Source organism: Podarcis melisellensis, assembly GCF_964234715.1.
Source record: "Podarcis melisellensis genome assembly, chromosome: 1".
NCBI classification, from domain to species: Eukaryota; Metazoa; Chordata; class Lepidosauria; order Squamata; family Lacertidae; genus Podarcis; species Podarcis melisellensis.
This window is the reverse complement of record NC_138528.1, coordinates 46,534,073-46,550,815: the sequence shown is the minus strand read 5'-3', so window position 1 is coordinate 46,550,815 and position 16,743 is coordinate 46,534,073. Positions and strand designations below refer to the sequence as shown.

At 44.7% G+C, this 16,743-nt stretch overlaps 1 long non-coding RNA gene across 1 annotated transcript in view; it reads left to right on the top strand.

Moving 5' to 3' along the window:
* The window catches only part of LOC309358113, a 124,092-nt gene extending 121,324 nt beyond the window's left edge, over window positions 1-2,768 (top strand). Inside the window, exon 4 of the long non-coding RNA XR_014163341.1 lies at window positions 2,547-2,768. This is a non-coding gene — a long non-coding RNA (uncharacterized lncRNA). The remainder of the gene's footprint in view (window positions 1-2,546) is intronic.
* Window positions 2,769-16,743: the final 13,975 nt, after the last annotated feature.

Sequence of the window (16,743 nt, the reverse complement as noted above, 5' to 3'; positions counted from 1 at the left end):
GCAAGCCAATTTTCCAGCCAAATTGCTCCGGGGACTCTGCTGGCAAGAGGAAGGAATGTGGTAAGCTTTTCTCTCTTCCTGGCTTGCCCTCTTCCCACTGGTTTCAAACAATTCTGAATCCACAGAGGGTCAGAAGAAGTTTGGAGGATGGACAACTCTTGCTCAAATTAGAGGAGAGACCAAGACAGCTGACGCAAGTAGTGTGAACTAATGCCTGGAATGCACTAGTGCATTTTCTTCCCAGACTTTGAGGTCTGTCAGTAGACCACGAGGTTATTTATTCAGTTATTAGGTCAATTGCTGACTAACAGCTCCATCACTCTAACCCAGAGCTAGTTCAAAGTCATCTGACACTGGGTACAATTTTTTGTTTTTGTTTTAACAGTTCAATAATGCATGTTTTCTCAGAAGCGAGTTCCACAGGGTTTAATGGGAATTACTACAAGGGCTGGACCTTTAAATACCTAGTTATGAACATGGGTGTTGAGCCTGGGAGAGGTAATTTGAGTGCACAGATTTTAATAGGCTCAGGGCTTGTCCATACCATGCTTGAGTGTGGTTTAGAATTGGTTCCCATTCATATACATTGGACCTCGGGTTACAGATGCTTCAGGTTACAGATGCTTCAGGTTACAGACTCTTGCTAACCCAGAAATAGGACCTCGGGTTAAGAACTTTGCTTCAGGATGAGAACAGAAATTGTGCGGCGGCGGCGCGGCGGCAGCGGGAGGCCCCACTAGCTAAAGTGGTCCCTCAGGTTAAGAATAGTTTCAGGTTAAGGACGGACCTCCAGAACGAATTAAGTTCTTAACCTGAGGTACCACTGTAGTCTGCTCTCAACTTGCCGAGTGGGCAAGTTGCTCACTTGGAGCTATCCGTGGTTCTGAAACTTCTGACCTGTCTTGCCCCATGGATTCTGATGTGAGGCCTGAACACGACTCTTCCTGTTCTGCTGCCACATCATCTCTCTCTCTCTCTCCCTCTCTCCCTCTCTCTCTCTCCTGGCCAGATTCTATTAAAAGCAACAGGACATTTCTGTGAGCAATTTGTTCTATTGGTTTCAATGGCACTTAGCAATCATGACCCACTTTATCCAGAGTAGAACAAAAACCACCTTCTTGTACTCCTCTTAACCTGGTGTTTGCTTTCCACTACTCAAAATGCCCTTGTGCTTCCATGCCTCTAACATTTCTTGCCTTTTGGATGCAGTTCTGTAATTCCATACACAGCCTGTGGTATGTCATGGTTGGACTACTGGATCAGGATGCAGGAGACCAGGATTGAAATCTGCATTCAGCTGCGAAGCTAGTCAGGTCTGTTAGCCTAAGCTTCCCCACAGGGTTGTTGTGAGGATGAAAAGGGGAAGAATCAGCTCCTCCAGCTCCTTAATATCATTATTACTATTAAATGGCCTTTGCCAACTAACAAAGGCTTTGGTGGCCAAAAGGTCTTGGGCATATTGCAAAAACAAAGAGCCGTGTATATATTGCGATATGTGAGATGTATTTCTCTTTTTTGTAGCTACCTAGCCAGGAAAAGTGTTTTCCCATATTGCTGGCAGTTGGACTGAGCCATTGCAATGATGAGCTGGATGACATAAAATGAAATCATTGGCTGGAAATGTGGTGACACCTCCCCCTCCACCCCACAGTTCCAGTTTGGTTCTGCAACACACACACACCGGCTTTTTGTTATTTTAATCAGACACACAAGGCCAAACCATGTGAATAACATGTAATTTGGTCCTGAAATTCTCCATTTGTGATAATCAACTTGGATGGCTTCTGAATATTGTGAAATAAAGGGGGATTTCTCTTGCCGGGGGAATTGACAGATTTTGTAGTAATACCAAACTCTACAAAGTGTGAAACCCTTTCTGAAAGTTGTATGGGTTTAAAATTAACATCATGAATTCAGGGTCCGTTTGTGCTTTATCAGATTCAATTCAGCTGTGACATTAGCTCAAACTCCAGTTGAGTGGCATGTAAGGACCACCAGATGGCAGTGTGGGACTTCTTTTTCCATATGATTTTATCTCTAGTTCTGGCAAAGTACCAGCCTTTTCATTTGTGCATACATATCTTTAAAAAAATTATTGCTTTGTAGCAAGGAGCATAGAAGTGATCTTTACCATCTAAAACCAGCTTCAATGTTGGGAAATGTTCAATGTTGGGAAACTGAGGCATGAAGAACAACAGCAGCGCTTTACAGGGAAAAAGCAGTTTGAATGTTCAAAGCACGCAGTCATCACATTGAGCCTTACAATGACCCTCTGAAAGAGGCTAGTATTAGCTCTCTACATCTGTTCCTCATACAAGGGCAGTTTGGCTCCACTGGTGCATCCATGCAACCCCAACATCGCTGCTGTCCTGCCCTACCTCAAGTTAGGCTCTCTTTGCAGTCAATGACAGGCAAATCCAGTTCTGACAGAGGACGTCAAAACGGAAAACAGAGCTCAAGTCTTACCTTTCGATTGTGCTTCTTGACAGTTGGCATCTGACCAGATAGGCAGCCCAGAGCTATGAAGGAGAGGGAGAAGGAAGAAGAAGAAGAGTTTGGATTTGATATCCCGCTTTATCACTACCTGAAGGAGTCTCAAAGCGGCTAACTTTCCCTTCCTCCCCCACAACAAACACTCTGTGAGGTGAGTGGGGCTGAGAGACTTCAGAGAAGTGTGACTGGTCCAAGGTCACCCAGCAGATGCATGTGGAGGAGCGGAGACGCAAACCTGGTTCCCCAGATTACAAGACTACCGCTCTTAACCACTACGCCACACTGGCTCCCAAAAGGTAAACACCACCTGAAAGCAAACAAATGCTCACCAAAATGGGGAGCATTTGAGAGAACTAGGCCTCACATATATCATGAGAAAGTGGGGGGACGGGGACAAAAGGCACAGATCTGCGTAAAAGTTGGATATGCTTAATGTATAGATATCCAAGCAAATTGAGGAATAATCAAGTAATTTAGGTGGGCATATGATACAGCTCATCATAGTCAGGAAGGCTGGGACCAGGTGACCTGTCTGGCAGCTTGGTTTACTGCCCAGGCGTTAACTGTTGTTTTTTTTTTTAATTTTATTTATTTACAGAATATACACATTTTACATTATAATTCTCACATTTTACATTATAATTCTCAAGAAGTATTACAAGAAAAACAAAAAAACGGAAAGAGAAGAAATAAGAAAGAGGAAAAGAAGAAAAAAAACACACACACAAAAAAGAAAAGTACAAGAAAGAAAAGAATTGAGAAAAGAGAGAAGAAAAGAAAAAACCAATAAAAAATATACAATTACAAATAACAGAACTTCCGTCCAGCTCAGTCTTGGAGTTGTCTATTCTCATATTATTTCTACAGTATTGCTAAAAACATTATATCTCGGTGATTTTAGTTATCGTCTATTGATAAGTTCTTTATTCCCTGGATAGTCTCAAAATAAATTAAAAACTTATTCCATTCATCTTTGTGTTTTACTGTGTTATTTAGTCTTATTTTTTGTGTTAATCTTGCTAGTTCATTATATTGATATAGCCTCATTTGCCACTCTCCGACCGTAGGTAGGTCAAGAGTTTTCCATTTTTGTGCAATTTGAATCCTCGCCGCAGCCATGGCATATTGGACAAAGGTTTGGTCTATTTTCTTTATTTCTTTACCGAACATCCCTAAAAGAAACAGCTCGGGAGTCTTAGGAAAATTATACTTCAAAATTTTTTTCACTTCATCATAGATTTGAGTCCAGAATTCCTTCACTACATCACAGGTCCACCAAATGTGGAAAAAGGTCCCAACCTTGTCTCTGCATCTCCAGCAAATATTATCCACAGTTTTATACATATTTCCTAATTTTGCTGGAGTCAGGTACCAACGGTACACCATTTTCTCTAAGTTTTCACGAAGGGCTACACATGCTGTAAATTTTATACTTTTCGTCCAAAGTGTCTGCCATTTATCATAATCTATATTATAACCAAGGTCTTTCTCCCATTTTACCATCGCTCCCTTCACTGTATCTTCTTTGGTATCCCATTCCAATAATTGTTTGTATATTTTGGAGAGGAGTTTATCATTACTTTCCAAAATTTCCACCTGAAACCAAGATTTATTCCCACTCATCCCCACTCTCTTATGTTCGCCCCAAAGGGCGTTGATCTGGTGGAAGTGAAGCCATTCTTTTATTTTTCCTTTCAGCTCCTCATAAGGTTTCAACTTCCATCCTTCTTCTGTCTTTACCAAAAGGTCCTCATACGTACATCTTTCATCAGTCATGTTAATTTTTTTAATCTTAATGATGTCAGTTGGGGAGAGCCACCATGGGGTACCTTTTTCAATCAGTTTTTTATACCTTTTCCACACTTCTAGTAATGGGCCTCTAATTATATGATTGGAGAAGCCTCTGTGGACCTCCCCTTTCTCTTGCCAGAGATAGGCGTGCCACCCGAATCTAATATTAAAGCCCTCCAAGTCTAAAAGATCTGTATTTCTAAGGGTGGCCCACTCCTTTATCCAGCTAATACATGCTACTTCATAGTAGAGTCTGATGTTCGGGACTGCAAATCCGCACCTGTCTCTTGAATCTGTTAAATATTTGAGCTTTATTCTGGCTCTTTTCCCCTGCCATATAAACCTGGTCAGGGTTTTTTGCCAGTTTTTGAGAAGGGAGGTGCCTTTAATTATCGGGATGCTTTGGAACAGAAATAATAATCTCGGAAGGATGCACATCTTAATTGCAGACATCCTCCCTGTCCATGAAAGTTTCAGTCTATGCCAAGTATCTAAGTCCTTTTTAATACCCTGCCATACCTTACTATAGTTATCTTCAACCAGGTTTATGTTTTTAGGTGAGAGCCAAATGCCTAGATATTTCACTTTATTCACAATTTTAATACCGGTCTTTTCTTCCAGTTGGGTTTTATCCTGTTCAGTCATGTTCTTTACTAGACTTTTTGTTTTCATCCTGTTTAGTCTAAAACCCGACAGTCTACCGAAATCCTCTAGAAGTTCTATCACCCTGCTTGCACTATCCACTGGATTCTCCACAGACAGGACCAGGTCGTCGGCATAGGCTTTAAGCCCAGGCGTTAACTGTTGATGGGCAACTGCAAGGCCCGCCCCCCGGCTCTCCTTTCTTATGGTTAAGAGATGAAGCTGCCTTATACCGAGTCAGGCCATTGGTCCATCTAGCTCAGTGTTGGCATCACTGATTGGCAACAGCTCCCCACTGTTATAGGGAAAGAGCCTGGAGATGCTCGAAATTGAACTTGGGACCTTTTGCATGCAGTCTTTAAACTGGACTTGGATCATATAGCCTTTCAAACAGAAGGCAGTCATCTGCAAAGCAGGACACACCATCACCCCAGCAGGAATTGTTGGAAGCATTCTGGAAAATCCAGTCTATGCATTCCCACCTCCCACTTTCTCTGCTCCCTCAAAATAAGAGGTTGTGGGGATTTGTGTGTGGTGGTTGTGCATGTGTGTGTTGAAGTTGTCTTGTTTTAATTAGACTTAGAAGGCTGCCATGGTTAGAAATATGCTTTAATTCCCACCTGCTTGTTCTGATGGCAAACAAGGGGCAGCCTAGAACAAAGGAAGCCATTATCTGTCCCAGGGGGCGCTCCAGGAAGTTTCACTGTAAACAGAACTAACAAGATTAGTGTAAATGGGGGACAGGGTGGTGGTGGTGGACAGTTAGTTTGTTCCGTCAGCTGCAGTGATCAATAAGAAGTCTAGACCAATTAGGACCTTTGGAGTGAAATTATAGCAAGATTACACTTGTAAAGGGCTTTTATCTTTATGTTAATTAGAAAAATGCTTACAAGCAGATTGACAAACTGTACAGTCTCCAGAAATATATCGGCTTCTTGTAGGAGACAAATGTCTCCACATAATCTGAGGTATGGGTCAGAAAAAGTTGTACACAAATTCAAGGCTAGTAAATTTATATATATATATATATATATATATATATATGCAGGTTTTGGTGTCCTCGGGTGTCTTCCCGTGTAAAAGTTGGGGTGTCTAGGCGACGTTTCGACGAGGTCTCACTCGTCATCTTCAGGCTGGTGCTTTCGGCTTCTTGTTACTGGAACAGAGCAGGATCTCAGTGTTTGAGTTCCTATAAATACTGTTGAGGGGGTGTGGTGTATAGCCTCCAATGTTCTGGGCAGAGAGGAAGTTCCCAGGCTAGTGTGCCTTTTCTTCTTTTGTTCCTTAATTACTTGAGGGATATCTTGAGTGATTTCTTGAGTGATATCCTGAGTACCACTTAGGTGGGTCATTAGGTGTGGATTAGTTGCTAAAGTCTTTGTGTCTTGACCTCTTGAACTTTGTGAAGAGTTTTTCTGAGAAGATGGCTGTACTGCACTTAGTTGTGCTCTGGCTTGGCTTCGTGTATAGGGGCGAGCTGTGGTTTTGTGGCCTGTGTCAGCCAGATCTGTGTAGGGATTGCAGGGAGATAGAGAAACACCCTCACAACATGAACAAGCGTGACGACACATCCCGCTTGCCAGACATCTGGAAATTAGCCCTCCCCACAAAAACTGACACCAGATCCAGAGGCACACAGAACGCCATCACCAATCAACCACACCAGACCCAAACCCAGACCCTCTCCACAGATAAATTACAGACACCATCCAGTAGCCAAACCATGGTGGCACCTCCGGATGCTGCACCCCCCTGCAATCCCTACACAGATCTGGCTGACACAGGCCACAAAACCACAGCTCGCCCCTATACACGAAGCCAAGCCAGAGCACAACTAAGTGCAGTACAGCCATCTTCTCAGAAAAACTCTTCACAAAGTTCAAGAGGTCAAGACACAAAGACTTTAGCAACTAATCCACACCTAATGACCCACCTAAGTGGTACTCAGGATATCACTCAAGAAATCACTCAAGATATCCCTCAAGTAATTAAGGAACAAAAGAAGAAAAGGCACACTAGCCTGGGAACTTCCTCTCTGCCCAGAACATTGGAGGCTATACACCACACCCCCTCAACAGTATTTATAGGAACTCAAACACTGAGATCCTGCTCTGTTCCAGTAACAAGAAGCCGAAAGCACCAGCCTGAAGATGACGAGTGAGACCTCGTCGAAACGTCGCCTAGACACCCCAACTTTTACACGGGAAGACACCCGAGGACACCAAAACCTGCATATATATATATATATATATATAAAATTCATTGAAAATAGTTTCTTATCAACTCCTCAGCCTGCGAGGTGGGAGAGGAATGCCCCTCAGAGCACTCATGACTATTGATGAAATTATAGTAGGTTTCAGAAAGACAGAGAATGCACATGCAGCGATGGGATTTTTCAGAACCAGAAAAGGAATGGAAGAAATAAGATGTAGCTGCACCTGCATGATTAATATTTGCAGGCAGTGTTTGACGTTTCCATTTGGAGGGCACAAATTGAGAGCCCTCTTAGCTCCCTCCTGAAGCTGGCTGTCACTTTTGCACAGGCACTCGGGAGATATGGCCGGCAATTTCCTGTCCAGATTCTAACACCCTGTGGATTGAGTTTCTCTGCACCTGACTGAGGACCTTTCTGCACCTTACATGATTTAGATGTGGGTAGTGGAGCAAGGCAACGTTTCCTGTTATTTCCCTGTCTTTGAACCTTGCACACTTTTTCTCGCAGAAGAGCCACTTTAAGATGTTGGAAATAATTACCTAAGTAACACCAGCTAGCCAATTAGTCCAGCAATTATCCATTTGCTACCATTAGTAAGAGAATTTTTTGCTTCATATCACACTATAGATTAATAGAGTTTCTTCTTCTCTGCTGTCGCTAACAGAGATTCTTTTAGTTTTCCAACCACCGCCTCCCCCCCCACCCCCACCCCGTGTCCTTGCCTGAGCTCAGGGAAGTTAGTTTGTTCTTGATGCTGAGGACACTCACTATGATTGCTTTGCAAGATCAACCTTAATATCGAGGCTGCCTTGTTTGATGCGGGTCAGCATCACAATCATGAATCTGTTTCAACACAGCCTGAATAACACAATGAGGGACAGGTGTCAAATCATTGCAACATTCCTCTTTCTTATTCCTTTGGTTTCTTGCACTCAGCAGCAATGTGGCTCAATGTTACTGCCATGAACACAAGCGACTACAAACATTTGGTGTTTGCCATTAAACCTAGCACAGGGGGAAAGGCACACACAGAGGTATTGGAATGGCTGAGGTACATATCCTTCACACTTCCATCATGAAGTGTGCAGGATCCGTTCGTTACTTCCCCTGTTCTCCACGGCAGCTGGGTTTCCAAGGCTGGGAAAGATCTTCAAAACCATACTGAAAACTGCTACCCGAGTCTAGCATTGGAACGTCCCCAACATTTTTTTAATGCAGTCAAAACAAACTGAAAGTCCACCACAACACTACGGCATGCTTTGCCTAAGCAGCAGTAATTTGCTTCATTCCATCTAGGACTAAAAACATATAATTCCCCCAATTGCTATTTTGAGAAGGGTGGACAGCAAGCTTTATCCATTATCCTCCCAGGATAATTGCTCTCAAACCCTAATGCCGTTCTGTTTCTGCAAGAAACACAAGCTTCTCTGCATCTCGTTCCCCCCTCCTCCTGTTCTCACTTTCTGATGGCCTCCTGCCCTTTCCTGCCTCCCTTCTAAACAAAGAACCAGCTCCTCCTGCTTCTCTTCTCTTCCTCCCCATTCAGCTCCCTCAGCCTTTCCTAACCAGCACAAGATGTCTGGCTCTACTGCAAGAGCTTCTCTTGAGGAGGCCTTATATCCATAATGTTCTAGGAAGGATCTCTTTTTGTACTTTACTCTGACCTTACTTTCACTCATTTTTTAAAAAAACTTGCTCCTCTTCACCCACTCACAGTTGGAATTTCCAAGTTTACAACAATGCCCAGGGATATATGCAGATTTAGGGCTGTATCCAGCATGTTTGTGTCTTTAGTGCAAGGTCTTTCCTCCCATGCAATGGGACCTCCAGCCCCTCTTCATTCCACTTGCACCTTCCATCTGTTCTGGAGGGTTGGAGGGAAAACCCAAAATAGATTTTGGGGAGGGGAGCCCTGTTACACTAATGTAACAGGTGCCTTTGTTGTATACAACCCTTAGACATGAAGAGTGTTCTGTCAATAAATCACCATATATGTTTAAACTAGGGCTGAGCGCACACCATAGCTTTAAATCTCATATCTACTACCACCCTGAAAGAATCCTGGAATCCACATGGAGCTGCAATTCTCAGCACCTTTAATAAACTACAGTTCTCAGGTTTCTTGGAGGTTAAAAATGTGCTTTAAACATAGAAGGGTACACATCCTATATCTGGTCTTCCTTGAGCATTTGTTCTCACTTATCCGTGGGGGCAGGAATAGGACAACACGCAATCATCCTGATTTCCTTGCAAGGTTTTCTATGCCTCCGTTTTAATCATTCATTCATCCCACACTTTTCAGTGCATTTCGCTGACCCTCTCTGAACCGCAAAAGTATGTTTGTTTTAAAGTGGATTTGTTGTGCTAGGGCGACAGAACACTGTAAATCTGAAATTCCAGCTTGAATCCCTCCTGCAAATCACACCAGTCTGGAGGCACCCAAAAGTGATCATGAATGAGAAATGAACAGGAGTTCAATAGTTGATGGACCCTGTGTGACAGGCAGGGAAGAGAAGATCTCCTCAGGTGGGAGGATGGGAAAAGCAAGGGAAATTCCCAGGTGAGAGCTGCAAGGGTTCACCTTTCTCTGTGTGGGACAATGTAAGGTTTACCTGCAAAAGAGGACTTTGCATTCTTTTCTTTTGCTTTCTGAAGTTTTTGTTTAGATTGGTTGGTTTTTTATTGTAACGTATTATGAAATGTATAAATAATAACAATACTTTATTTTAAATATATATATAAACAAACCAACAGAAGAGGGAATTGCAAGCTACAGCCGCTGAATTATTAAGGTAGCCTCTTTTGCATCTACGTACCCGAGTCACAAGCTACACAAGCCTTTGCTAACTAAATACTTCTCATGACGTAATTCATAATTCATATACCCAAAATGTGCAACGTAGCAGCGGCATTGATGAAAAATGCAATAGCAAGGGGATGTTTATACAACAGGGTACAAGGTACACTGTGGCATGGATTGTTCCCTTTGGAGCTTAAAGGGTACATACACAGAGGAACAAAGCCAGACTGCGTTTTGTGCTAAGATAAAACATTATTATTTTTTGCAAGGGAGTCCTGCAGGTGCTGCTAGCTAGTCTGGTGTTCCAGGTGGCATGCCAGCAGTTCAGGATGAAATTCACCAGGTGTCCTCTAATACCCAGGCACAATGGGATACCAATTTAATTACTTTAGCACAGTTCAAAGCAGAACAGAGCCACATATTCTCACACTTGCGCAGAGTATTTTAATGGGTGCGCTGACCAGGGCATGGGTGAGAGACACAGTGGATGATTTAAAAGTTTTCCTTTCCTTGTTAAAAGAAATCATGTGGTGATCTTTAGGCTCCACACACACACTGCAGCGCCCCGCTGAGTCGCTTCTTACCCTCTACAGCTGGAGGGCAGGGGCTAACATGTGCCAGGAAATAGGTGTGGAGGTATGAGGGTTAAAAAAAGTGATAGGAAAAAGGATCCAGCTGGGTTTCTATCACTTTCACTTAATCAGTATTCCTCCTGACTTTTTCTGCATCCCCCCAGAAACCCCAATGCCTCTTGCCTCTCATTTGTGGTAATTCAAATATTCCAAATTATAAATAATAACTGTAAATATGAAATAACTGTAAATATGAAAAGAGACAAAGTATTTTCTAATTTTTTTCCTTGGTTATATGTATTTTCTTTTTTTTGTATTTTCTTTTGTTGTAAATATGTATGTTTTCTAATTTGTACTTAATAAAATTTAATTAATTTTTTAAAAATCAAATATTCCAAATTATCTAAAGCATGTCTGACGTTATCTCTTAACTGTCTTTTATGCATCAATCCACATTAATCACAGTGAATAAAATTCTCTAGAATATTTTTAAATCCTTTTTACAAAATCATTGTAAAGAACTTATAGTCTAATGAAATCAGTTGGTACTTCTTTGCAATAATCAAAATCTTGATCTTCTCTAGGTATGAGTATGAGGTTAGCTTCTTTCCATCCATCTGGTATTTTACCACTACGTAAGATACTGGTTTTTTAAAAAATAATTTTTATTAAAGATTTTCCTTGTTTACAAAAGCACATGCATAGGTAAGATACTGTTCCTCGTCTGTTGTAAGGATTATAAAAGTGTTGCCTTCAAAAGATTTGTAATATGATGTCGATAGCCTATCTGGGCCCTGGAGACAAGGCTGGACAGTGCAGAGAGAGTTATGCAACCTCTACTTAGGTGGAGCAGCTGCAATACCCAATCCAGCGCTTGCTGAGCATGGGAGAGGTGGAAAAAAGGCACAATCACAAAATACAAAAAACTGGGCAAACAACAGCCACACCTCCAGCATCTCTGGAAGCGCTGCTGTAGCCTAACTATCAGGGACCCTGTTGGTGGCAATAATAATTTATAATATAATAACAATTTATTATTTATACCCCGCCCATCTGGCTGAGTTTCCCCAGCCACTCTGGGTGGCTCCCAATCAGTGTTAAAAACAGTACAGCATTACATATTAAAAACTTCCCTGAACAGGGCTGCCTTAAGATGTTTTCTGAATGTCAGGTAATTCTTTATCTCTTTGACATCTGATGGGAGGGCGTTCCACAGGGCGGGCGCCACTACCGAGAAGGCCCTCTGTCTGGTTCCCTGTAGCCTCACTTCTCGCAATGAGGGAACTGCCAGAAGGCCCTCGGCGCTGGATCTCAGTGTCCGGGCTGAACGATGGGGGTGGAGACGCTCCTTCAGGTATACAGGACCGAGGCCGTTTAGGGCTTTAAAGGTCAGCACCAACACTTTGAATCGTGCTCGGAAACGTACTGGGAGCCAGTGCAGATCTCTCAGAACCGGTGTTATGTGGTCCCGGCGGCCACTCCCAGTCACCAGTCTAGCTGCCGCATTCTGGATTAATTGCAGTTTCCGGGTCACCTTCAAAGGTAGCCCCACGTAGAGCGCGTTGCAGTAGTCCAAGCATGAGATAACTAGAGCATGCACCACTCTGGCGAGACAGTCCGCGGGGAGGTAGGGTCTTAGCCTGCGTACCAGGTGGAGCTGGTAGACAGCTGCCCTGGACACAGAGTTAACCTGCGCCTCCATGGACAGCTGTGAGTCCAAAATGACTCCCAGGCTGCGCACCTGGTCCTTCAGGGGCACAGTTACCCCATTCAGGACCAGGGAATCCTCCACACCTGCCCGCCTCCTGTCCCCCAAAAACAGTACTTCTGTCTTGTCAGGATTCAACCTCAATCTGTTAGCTGCCATCCAACCTCCAACCGCCTCCAGGCACTCACACAGGACCTTCACCGCCTTCACTGGTTCTGATTTAAAGGAGAGGTAGAGCTGGGTGTCATCTGCATACTGATGAACACCCAGTCCAAACCCCCTGATGATCTCTCCCAGCGGCTTCATATAGATATTAAAAAGCATGGGGGAGAGGACAGAACCCTGAGGAACCCCACAAGTGAGAGCCCAGGGGTCTGAACACTCACCCCCCACCACCACTTTCTGGACACGGCCCAGGAGGAAGGAGCGGAACCACTGTATGACAGTGCCCCCAGCTCCCAGCCCCTCTAGACGGTCCAGAAGGATGTTATGGTTGATGGTGTCAAAGGCCGCTGAGAGATCCAGCAGAACTAGGAAACAGCTCTCACCTTTGTCCCTAGCCCGCCGGAGATCATCAACCAGCGCGACCAAGGCAGTTTCAGTCCCATGGTGAGGCCTGAATCCCGATTGGAAGGGATCCAAATGGTCCGTTTCCTCCAGGCGTGCTTGGAGTTGTTCAGCAACCACCCGCTCAATCACCTTGCCCAAGAATGGCAGATTTGAGACTGGGCGAGATTTGATTTGAGACTGGCAAGGCTGACATGCAATGCAGACACCGAGAGACTCAAACTACGGTGACTGAACTGGGTGTATGACGTATGCCCATCCAGTAACTTCATCCCCAACCAGCAGAAATGCAGAGAACTAAGCAATAGTTGCTATCAATTGAGTCAGTCACAGAGTTTGTTGGTTGATATTTCCTTATTGGCCTTATTGGTTGATATTTCCTTATTGGCCAAATGTTTTGCCTCTGCCTCCCATCTCCCAGTGGTAAGAGCTCTAAGTATGCGTGGCACACGGGGCAGAGAGAGATAGCCACTTCCTGAATGCCCTGTAATCTGTGATACATTCTCCCCATTTGGGGTTTATATTTACACAGACATGTGCCATAGTGGAGTGCTGAGTCATATCATATCACAGTGCTATGTCATGGTGCCATAGGCAGAGGCAGAGGTGGAGCTAGCTGCTCCAGCACACATGCTGTGCAGCCAGGGGTGAGGCGGGCGGTCCAGGGGGGCTCCATGGTGATGTCACCCCCCTCAGGGATAACACCCAGGGTGGGCCACACCCACTGCACCCCCTTCCAGGGCATATTAAGTATATCCGGCACCGTGGTCCCTCTGGCGCCCCCCTCATTTCCCAGAGTTGCTGACCTTTTTACAGTGCTGCCGGCAGCTTTGCGGGGCTGGAGGAGGCGGGCAGCGGCTGGAGGGCAGCTCTTCTGGTGGGGAAGAACCAGAAGCTGCGGGTGCAGCGCTGCTTCAGCGAGGCGGGCGAGGGCAGCGAGCCGATGCCGGGAGGCACCGTGCCTAGCCTCTGCCTCTTCCCTGGTGCCCTCCAGAACTTGGTGGTGCCCTGGCACCCCATGCCACATGCCTCTGTGGGCAAGACGCCCCTGCCCCCTTTCTTCACCAGTGGGCAGAGCTCTCATATTCACAGGGGTAGCAGCTGTTTTTATTTTTTAAAAAAGTCCCTCCTGTGAAGCCAATAGGAGGGGCCTCTTTTGCTGGTGTAACAGTCTGCTGTTGATGGGGCATGGCCACAGGATATGACTCTGCCCTGTTTCTGCCATTCCACTCTTCTGTGTATCTTCGCCAGTTGAACAGCTAGGCTGGTAGCATGATCCACAAGCCTGTCTGGAGTATTCTGCTGGCATATATGCCATAGTGGTGGTGTATCTGGCAATTCAACAGCATAGTGTCCAAAACCTATAGCCATTCAGCTGGCAGATCTCAAGTTTAGAATTAAGTGAAGATTAACCATGAGCCAAGACAGATGAGTTAATTGTGCGACTGTTCCCCACACATTCATTGCTAGAAAACTGGGCGCCTCTTTACTATCTCAAGGTGCATCTCCCAAGTCCTAACATATCTAACCTGCTAGAGATATGAGTGCAGATATGCAGGAACTGAAGGGGATGAGCTATTCAGTGGGTTAGAGTGCTGGTCCGAAATTATGGCAATCTGGTTTGAGTTTCCTGTTATTAAAGCTGGAGTAAATCATTATTCTTCATATTACCCAGGGAAACCTGTGGCTCTCCGAATCCTAGCATCCTCCCACACCAGGCTGCTTGACCTGTGGTCCCTTTGGACATGTGGAAGTACTCTGAGCTGTGTTTACCATCCCAGTGCCCCTTGCCCCTGTGAGGTAAGAAAGAGCTAGCATCCCTCCATTGCTTGAAAAGGAAACAAAGGCACCAAATGTCTAACTGTCTCTTCTTCTGTTTCCTTTTTTCAAATGGTGCGTCATACAAGTCTGGCTCTAATTGTTACAGTTCAGATTTCTTTTTAAAAAATAAAAACGGTGTATCCTAGGAGCAAGTGTGTGTGTGCTAATGCCATTTGATTACGTTTTTATGTTCGTACGATATCAAAACAGGAAAGGGGGAAGGTATCCTCTGTGAGTGGGGTGTCATTTTCAGGTCATCCTGATGAACTAGCTCATACACTGTGGCAACTGAAATGCAACTAACTTTGTATTATACATGACAATATTGCAGCCCTCCTTGTGACTCTAGGCTAGGGCAGACTAGAAGTATGATCATGCAAAAGCAATTGCTATCCCTTGGTCACAATGAACTTCTCATGTAGTGTCTCCACCAGCGTCCTCTAGGGTGTGCATGCGCTTCAGAAGTCCTGCAAGTGCAAGGAATGGGAGAGGCAATATTCCCCGTACGCAAAGCAAGATCCTATCATCCACCTTACGTTTCCTTCTTACACTGACATTGATCTTGATCTGCTGAAGAGCGAGGGCTAGTTTCTGGTCTAGTTCTCACCCAAGTCCTAGCCTTTCTGTCATCTCAGTCTATGGGATCAACTGCCATGTAAGAGGAGAGGTGAATCTAGTTTTCATCTACTGGGATTGGGTGGTTGCAAAGAACAGGCCAAACCAAGCTGAAGGTAGGAAGGTGCCTCCTCCCAGTGAATCCTGGCATTTATTGCCTATAGGTTGATTCTGCCTCCACTGGGCTTGCAGGTTGCCACAATCACATGACAAGCTAGGGGAGATGTTGAGCCTGATGTTTGTCACTCCCCCCCAATGGGTTTGTTTCTGCTTCTTCTTTGTTTTGTGGTAGAGAACATGTGCAATGCTCTCCCTTTCTACAGGTCCCAGACATCTGCCATATGGGTGACGGAGATGTGAACATTGGTATAGCACACAGATTAGGGTCATCACACCCACCCTGAATCCTGGGAACTGTAGTTTGTTGGGAATTGCAGCTCTGTGAACCACAATTCATGGGATTCAAGAAAGCCATGTATAGTGGTACCTTGGTTCTCGATCTTAATCCATTCTGGGAGTCTGTTTGGCTCCCAAAATTGTTCAAAAACCAAGGCGCAGCTTCTGATTGGCTGCAGAAGCTTCCTGCACTCAAGCGGAAGCAACATCAGACATTGGGCTTCTGAAAAACATTCGCAAACCGGAACATTTATTTCCAGGTTTGCGGCGTTTGGGAGCTGATTTGTTCAGGAGCCAAACTGTTCAAGTACCAAGGTACCGCTGTACTTTGAATGATATGGATGTGACCTAGGTGATTTATATAGCAGCTCTCTCTTTCCTGATCAGGTCTGCAGGGGAGGACTCTCAGCTCAGTGGGGGAAGCATCAGCTTTGCATGCCAAGGATCCCAGGTACAATCTCTGGCATATCCAGATAGGCTTGGGCATGTCTGAGCTGCTGCCAGTCAGGACTTATCCAAACTTACTGTTCCTCTGCGCTTTCCAGGCATGGCCTGTGCTTTAAAGCTCAGTGTTCAAATACTCTCTTCTTCTTTTTTGCTCTGGAGCTTTCCCCGCAAAAACCCACTCTTTACCACTGAACTGGAGCAAACAATCGGTGGAAAACCTGAATTGCTGTTTGTTGTGCTTTAGCTTTAAAGAGATGGTTTTCACAGGGAATGCTCTGGGGCGAAAAGAAAGAGTGCTTGGGCACAGAGCTTTAAAGTGTGGACCTGTGTCTGGAGAGCGCAGGGCAGAAAGTGCGGATAAACCCTCAGTGTAGATAATACTGAGATGGATGATCCTCTGCTGTTCCTTTCCTCCTCAGTTATTGTTCTTAAATCCTCGGCAGAAGTCTAGAAAAGATTTCCCCCCCCCCTTGCTATCTTGGTTCATGCTTCCAAACAGAAGCCTTCCTTCCCCACACACTGAGTGCTTGTAATTACCTTTGTACTTCAGTGCCAGCCATCCTCAAACAGGCATCATTATTGAGCGGAGAGGGAGAAGAGGGGAGGGAGAAAATGAGAGGGGGAGAAAGCGAGAGTGCCACAAAACTTAATTTAATCGCACTGCCCCATGCTCAAT